Genomic DNA, 7,967 nt, shown 5'->3' with positions numbered 1-7,967 from the left:
CGCCAGGTAGAAGAGGCTTAGTGGAGCCAGAAGGACGGCAGCGCGCAGGCGCGAGATCAGCGTTCGTTGAACACGTGACGCTGGGCCTGCGCCCGCTACGCACGGCGTCTGGCAGCGCTCTAGGCTCTGGATAAAAGTCCCGGTGAGCAACTTTGAGCGGTCGGTCGCGGCCTTGCTGTTCTCGGGCGCAGTTCGGGGCGGGGGGGGGGCGAAAGCGGGTCCTTCTCCGCTCAGACCCTGAACCTGGCGGCCTATGTGGATTACGCACCGAGCAGTCCAACCAGTTGGACTCTGCTTAGTATCAGAACATTTAAGCTGAACAACCAGAGTTGTTCCCAGCGGCGCCCCAAACCTGCAAACACTAAGAACTTTTTTTTCAATCTTTATTAACAATTATATAGGCAGCTCCTCCGGGATTGTCTACAAGGCCTTTAAGAAAAGTACTTTCCCCAGCCACCCCTAATGCTGTGTAACATTCCTCCATTGCTAGTGTTTTAGAAGTGTTAAGTAACTTTCAAGACAGTTAAATTCAAATTACTTTTTGTTTTGAGGACTTCGGAGGACTCTAGAGCAGTGGTCCTCAAATTTTTGGATGAAATACCCACATCAATAAAACTTGAGTCCGCACTCCAAGTCTATGGATAACAATTTGTAAATTACGTTCATGTTAGTGCATAGACAAAAATAGAAATACTAGAAGAATCTAAAAACTAAATATAAATAGAAACGCTGGTATTATCTTCCTGCAGTCTGCCCAGTTTGGATATCGCTGCGTTGTGTGGCATCCAGAACAGTTGATGGAGTGCTCATACAAAAGCTGTACTGAGCAGGAAAGGTCCTTTCTCTGGGCAAGTTGTTTCTTTCCTTTGATGTTGGTTAGAAAGTCAATCGAAAACATCAGAGATTTTTGTGGCCTATTCACTGCTTTATCCCCCAGGCCATAATGTCTTGGCATATAACACATATTTAATCCGCACAAAAGTCTCTCAGTGTTTCCTTCTGCATCATCTTTTGGTGATAAACATGTATCTTCATTGAAGATTCAAGTCTAATTACTTGAAGGAACACTTGAAGTACTTCCCCATTTTATTTCCTTAGCATTTTGTTCATTCATCTATAGTAGAGCACTTACTGTATATGTTTTCCATTATCTTTTGTTCTCTCTGTGCCAACCTCACCCTGTGGTCCAGCCCACACACACACACTCCATTCACATTTAAATTATGAGCTCCTTAATGGGAAAGGTTATGTCTTTGTCATCTTTGTACTCTTATTACCAGAAGAGTGAATGACATTTAGTGAATGCTCAACAAATGATTATTAAATAAATAGATGCATTACTGATGGAGGTAAATAAAGACACAAGTTAGAGCTAGTCAGTAAAATATTAATATATGTCCATTTGTTGCTTGTTGTGTGTAGGTAAGTTTTACAACTGAAAACTTCTTTGTCTCTAAAGAATGTATAGTTCCTACTCATTTGGATTCTGAGTTCTAAGAGTATTATTATCATGATCAATCGTGTGGGGTTCAGTTTAACATTAAAAGATTACTTCAATTAATATGATTAACCACATTAAAAGACTAAAAAAGAAAAATGATATCAATATGTATTTCATTGTATTGTATAAAAAATTTTAGACAGAATTTAATATGCATTCATTCATGATAAAAACTTAGATACCAGAACTAGAAGGGCCCTCCTTAACTTGATAGAATATTTAAAGAAGCAGCACACATAATGATGAAACACTTAATCACTCTCTATTAGGTCAGGTACAAAATAAGAATGATTACCACTATCACTCCAATACAGCATTGAACTAGATGCTTAGGTAACCCAATAAGGCATAAACGTTGCAAAGAAAATTACAAATCTGTGATTATTTAAAGATTACTTATGGAGATTACATATAAAGAAAAAAAAATATATATATATATATATTTTTTTTTTTCCGTACACGGGCCTGTCACTGTTGTGGCCTCTCCCGCTGCGGAGCACAGGCTCCGGATGCACAGGCTCAGCGGCCATGGCTCACGGGCCTAGCCGCTCCGCGGCATGTGGGATCTTCTCGGACCAGGGCACGAACCCATGTCCCCTGCATCGGCAGGTGGACTCTGAACCACTGCGCCACCAGGGAAGCCCTACATGGCATATTTTTAAATTACATTTTATGTTTGTTGCTATGAGCTTTTTTTTTTAAATTTATATTCCACATTTAAGAGAAATCATACAGTGTCTTTCTCCATCTGACTTATTTCATCTAGTGTAATACCCTCAAGGTCCACTTATGTTGTCACAAATGGCAGGATTTCATTCTTTTTTATGGCTGAACAATTTTCCATTATATATATATATATATATATATATATATATATATATATATATATATATATACACACACATTTGGCACATTTTCTTTATCCATGCATCCATCAATGGACACTTAGGTTGTTTCCATATGTTGGCTACTTGTAAATAATGCTAAAATAAACATGGGAGGACAGATATCTCTTTGAAATACTGATTTTATTTCCTTTGGATATATACTCAGAAGTGGGACTGCTGGATGATATGGTAGTTCTGTTTTTAATTTTTTGAGGAACCTCCGTATTGTTTTCCATAGTAACTGCACCAATTTACATTTCCGACAACAGTGCATGTGGGTTCCCCTTTCTCCACACCTACACCAACACTTGTTATCTCTTCTTTTTGATAGTAGCCATTCTAACAGGTATAAAGTGATATCTCCTTGTGGTTTTGATTTGCATTTCCTTGATGATTCGTGATGTTGAGTACCTTTTCATGTACCTGTGGGACATTGTATGTCTTTGTTGGAAAAATGTCTATTCAGTTCCTCTGCACATTTTAAAATTAGATTGTTTGAGTTTTTGCTATTGAGGTGTATGGGTTCTTCATATATTTTGGTATTAACTCCTTATCAGATATATGGTTTGCAAATATTTTCTCCCGTTCATTTTGTTATCTTTTACTGTGCAGAAGCTTTTTAGTTTATGATTTTAGAATGAAATCCACTGCTTGTAGGGTATGAAATCTCAAATTCACTCCAAGTGAAGAGAAGGGAGACAGTTAATATGGATAATTTTGATATTGCTCCTACCTTAGTGTTTTGGACAAAAGATCAGCTGTGGTGGGTTTTTTTTTAATAACATCTTTATTGGAGTATAATTGCTTTACAATGTTGTGTTTCTGTTGTACAATAAAGTGAATCAGCTGTATGTATACATATATCCCCATACCCCCTCCCTCTCGCGTCTTCCTCCCACCCTCCCTATCCCACCCCCTGTGGTGGTTTTGTGGATGGAGACAGAGATAGAAAGTGATGGAGATAGAGATAGAGTTAGAGACAGTTTGATGGGATAAAAAAGATCCCCTTCCTCCACCATCACTTACACTTTTCTGAGAGGAAATATTACATTGTCAGAAAGAATCCATTTGAGGCTGGCATTTTCCCTAAGTGATTCATACAGAGCAATTCCTAACTAAAGCGATGGTTCTAGTAACATGGACATGCTCAGGAAAAAGCCAGAAGGTCCATATCTAGGAATTCAAAGGTTATTTTTTCCCAAAAAAGTAGAGTCAAAGTCACATCAATATGAAGATTATACCTTCCTCATATAATGCTAGATTGTGTTGTCTTGGGAAGAAAACTCATGGAAGTGAGTTGCCTTTGTTCTTTTTTTTTTTTTTTTTTTTGCCACACCATGTGGCATGTGGAATTTCCCTGACCAGGGATCGAACCTGTGCCCCCTGCAGTGGAAGCCTGGAGTCTTAACCACTGGACCACCAGGGAAGTCCCCTTTGTTCTTTTATAAATCAAGTGGAAAATGGTAAGAGTGCCCCACTGATGAAGAGACCAATCTGGAATCAGAGCACTCACCATCTTTGCCCCACAAAACCAGAGCCCTCAGGGCCACTGGCAAACTCCTCTGTCCCTCTGGGAAACCTCAGGCCCAGGAAAACCCCATCACCTTGTGAACAAAGCCTGTGTGTTTAACCACACACAAGAACGTGGCTCCTTTCTCAAGTGGCAAGAAGTTGAATTTCCCTGAGAAAATGGGTGGAGACCCTTGATGGTGGAGGCTTGAGCAAGGTCTGCAGGAAGAGGGTTAGAGTTTGGGGAGATAGAGTTCAGAAACAAAGGACAACAATCTGAAGCCCTGAGGCTTTCCCTCTTCCTCTCTCCCTTGTGTGGTACAAGAGAAAGAATTAGGTAAAGCCACACAACTTCTAGGTTTTTATACTTTCTACTGATTGGAAATGCTTATTTAACTCTTCTATAAAAAGAGCTGCTGAAACGGCCATTGTAGCTCAGTGTTTATTTAGTCTAGAATATAGAGTGGTGGCCCTTAGAATGAGGGTCAGGCCAAATTAGGGCTGAGGGTGCACTTTTTTACCCAACGTGGCCCTCTAGGGTCAAGTCAGGAGATAGATACTACACAAGTTATTTGAGTAGAAAGAGCTTAATATAAGGAATAGTCATATAGATATAAAGGTGATAACAACTAAATGAGTAAAAAGAGAACTCTAAGGAGTCGTGTAAATAGCAACTTCTGGAAGCATGTACCATCCCTAGGCCTGAAGGAGCAAAGGGAATAAAGAGAAAAACTTAGAAATTTAGAGAGGGGTCCCTGGGGTGCTGAAACCCAGACCTCTGAGGAGGAGACACCGGATTGTTGGCCGCTGGTGTCTGTGCGGGGGTGGGGTAGGGATGAGGCTGGTTCTACAAGTGCTGAAAAAATTGCAAATTGGAGTCAGTGGTGGCTACAGATAAGGCATGATGTCTACAGGGGTGAAAAATGTGTGGCCTAAGCGATTTTCTGTAGAACCCCTATCAGACAGGGAGCCACCAAAAAGGCAAACCGGGAAGAGCAAATCCCTCTTCTTTACCAGTGTTGCAGTTTTCCTCTCATGCCCCTGCTGGAAGAACCTAGTGGAGGAAAGATGTGATTTGTAATCTGGGTCCCAAGGTCACCAAAGGAGAGAATTAAAGGGTGGGGTGGAGCTGAGAGACATTATCTGGCCCAACAGGCAAACAAAATATATCTAAGTGTGTTTGTGTCATTGGTGATGAATCTAAAGGGAAATTGTAGCTGCTGCTTTTATTTTTTTAAATAAATTTATTAATTTTATTTATTTATTTTTGGCTGTGTTGGGTCTTCATTGCTGCTCATGGACTTTCTCTAGCTGCGGCGAACTGGGGTTACTCTTTGTTGAGTTACGCAGGCTTCTTATTGGGGTGGCTTCTCTTGTTGCAGAACACAGGCTTTAGGCACGTGGGCTTCAGTAGTTGCAGCATATGGGCTCAGTAGTTGTGGCTCACGGGCTCTAGAGAGCAGGCTCAGTAGTTGTAGTGCAAGGGCTTAGTTGCTCCGCGGCATGTGGGATCTTCCTGAACCAGGGCTCGAACCCGTGTCCCCTGCATTGACAGGCGGATTCTCAACCACTGCGCCACCAGGGAAGTCCCTGTAGCTGCTTCTTAAAACACTTTGTGATTCCCCCCCACATGCCCAATCAGCTGTATTTCCTGCTGACACCATCTGCCAAGATACCATTAGAGAATAATCTTTAATTCTTTTGTTTTTCATACTTTGTGTTCAATTAATTATCAACTCGCGTCAATTCTACCGCTTACGCAACTTCTCCACACCTCTACTGTCACTAACCTAGTTTAGGCACACATAATTTTTCACATGACCTAATTAATGCAACTCCCTTCTTAGTGGTATTTTCTGTCTCTGGTTTCATCTCTCTTTAGTCTAGTGATTCTCACCCCAAGCTGTATAATAATACCATCTGGGAAACTATTTAAAAGATCTCATTCCCAAGGATCTTGATTTAATTGGTTTGGACTGGAGTTGGGGATCAGTATTTTTTTTTTTTTTTTTTGCGGTACGCGGGCCTCTCACCGCCGCGGCCTCTCCCGTCGCGGAGCACAGGCTCCAGAGGCGCAGGCCCAGCGGCCATGGCTTACGGGCCCAGCCGCTCCATGGCATGTGGGATCCTCCCGGGCTGGGGCACGAACCCGTGTCCCCTGCATCGGCAGGTGGACTCTCAACCACTGTGCCACCAGGGAAGCCCCAGGGATCAGTATTTTTAAAGCTCCCTAGGTAGTTCTAAAGTGCAGCCAGGGCTTCCCTGGTGTTGCAGTGGTTAAGAATCCGCCTGCTAATGCAGGGGACACGGGTTCGAGCCCTGGTCCGGGAAGATCCCACATGCCACGGAGCAATGAAGCCCGTGCACCACAGCTACTGAGCCTGCGCTTTAGAGCCCGCGAGCCACAACTACTGAGCCCGCGAGCCTAGAGTCCTTGCTCCACAATGAGAAGCCACTGCACAGAAACAAAGACCCAACACAGCCAAAAATAAATAAGTAAAATAAATAAATTAAAAAAAATAAAGTACAGCAAGCTTTGGAGAACCATTATTTCAGTCTGCTCTCCATATTAGTATCAAATTACTTTTTTTTATTATTGTGTGCTATCCATATCCAATAACATCAGTCCATTACCCCAAATTCCTCAATAGTTATCCCTATCAACAGACAACATATCCAACTGGCATACCCATGGTTCTTCTTGATCCAGTTTCCACATACCTCTCCAACTCCTGTTCATTCTTCTCACTGAACTTAAACGTCTAACTTCACTTTCCAACAGTATTGAGCCACTCGCAGTTTCCTAAACATAAGATATTCTCTCACTTATCCATGCAATGCATAGTTTATTCCCTCCAGGAAAGGAACCTCCCCGAACAATAGCAAGTTTTAATCGCATGGTTAAAAACACGTAGTGTAACTTTAATGTTTTAAAGCACCCTTCAAACATTACTTTCTGAGATGTCAGTTATATGAACATTTGTGAATGCATAGAAAATGAGTTGAAAGAAATTCATTAAAATGTTAACTGTGTTGTCTCTAAGCAGCAGGGTTATAGATTTTACTTTCTTCTCTGTACCTTTCTGTAGTTTAGAAATTTTCTACAATGGCATGTGTTACACTTTTAAACAGAAAAAAAGTAATAGAATGTATTGGCAAAATCATTTACGTGTTTTAAAGCACTGTATATATCAAAATATCTGAATCTACTTGATTCTGAATTAAGAAAGAAGTGTTTGGTTAATAAAATAGTATAATGAGGAATGCTAACATTTGCTTAAAGGGTTTTAACCCTGCCCCCCACTTCCTACACAAAAATGTATTTTTCCTTTGTCCACTAGATGGTGCACTCTTCCCATGTATTGCCCCATTTATAATGCTGAAGAAACTGAAGGGATTGTGCCTGGTTTACATAAATATTTTTGTTTTTAAACTGACACATTATAATATATTGTTTATATTTATAAGATATTTGAATACACACTAAGAAAATTGTGGTTTTTAATTATCTAAAATTTACATCAATTTCCTTATAAACACCTCACATTTATTTGTATTGTCCCAACCAATTCTGCTCCAATTAGCCCCATCTCACTACTTAAAAGGTGGCAGAAATTCCCTTCACCCTTGAATTCCTTTTGCTTTTCTTCTTGATTTACACCTTTAGGCTTGCAGATGATACCCAGAGGAATTACTCATCTAGCTGGTATTATCAAGACTAAGAGACCGCCACCAGCCTTCTGCGTATAGCAGCTCTGCGTTGGCAGAGACCTAAGAGTTGGGTCAAATTAAACCAAACTTCCCAAAGCCAGAGAGTGGAAGGAGAAAAGCTATTCCTGTGGGGAATGTCCTGAAGGCACATATCTGTGTCAGAATGATTTTAAATCTTGTCTGAAATAATGTATTCAAGAGTATTAGTGAATATTCCCAAGATTTTAGAGGATAATAGATCATTAGGCAAAATCTGAAACATTAACTGTTGCCCATTTCTCACTGATGCTTGTATGTAGGGTATTACAGGCATCAAAGAAATCTCCAATTCTTTCCAGTTAGTTTCTCTTTCTCTAGCC

The 7,967-nt window shown here is 40.7% G+C and overlaps 1 long non-coding RNA gene across 2 annotated transcripts in view; it reads left to right on the top strand.

Moving 5' to 3' along the window:
* The first annotated feature begins 5 nt into the window (after positions 1-5).
* The window catches only part of LOC125960581 (uncharacterized), a 65,937-nt gene continuing 57,975 nt past the window's right edge, over positions 6-7,967 (top strand). Inside the window, exon 1 of one of the 2 annotated variants that reach the window (XR_007470389.1) lies at positions 6-142. This is a non-coding gene — a long non-coding RNA (uncharacterized LOC125960581). The remainder of the gene's footprint in view (positions 143-7,967) is intronic. The other variant, XR_007470388.1, reaches the window with a different exon arrangement.

Source organism: Orcinus orca, chromosome 11, assembly GCF_937001465.1.
Source record: "Orcinus orca chromosome 11, mOrcOrc1.1, whole genome shotgun sequence".
NCBI lineage: Eukaryota > Metazoa > Chordata > Mammalia > Artiodactyla > Delphinidae > Orcinus > Orcinus orca.
The sequence above is the reverse complement of the archived record's forward strand: the minus strand, read 5'-3'. Positions and strand labels throughout refer to the sequence as shown.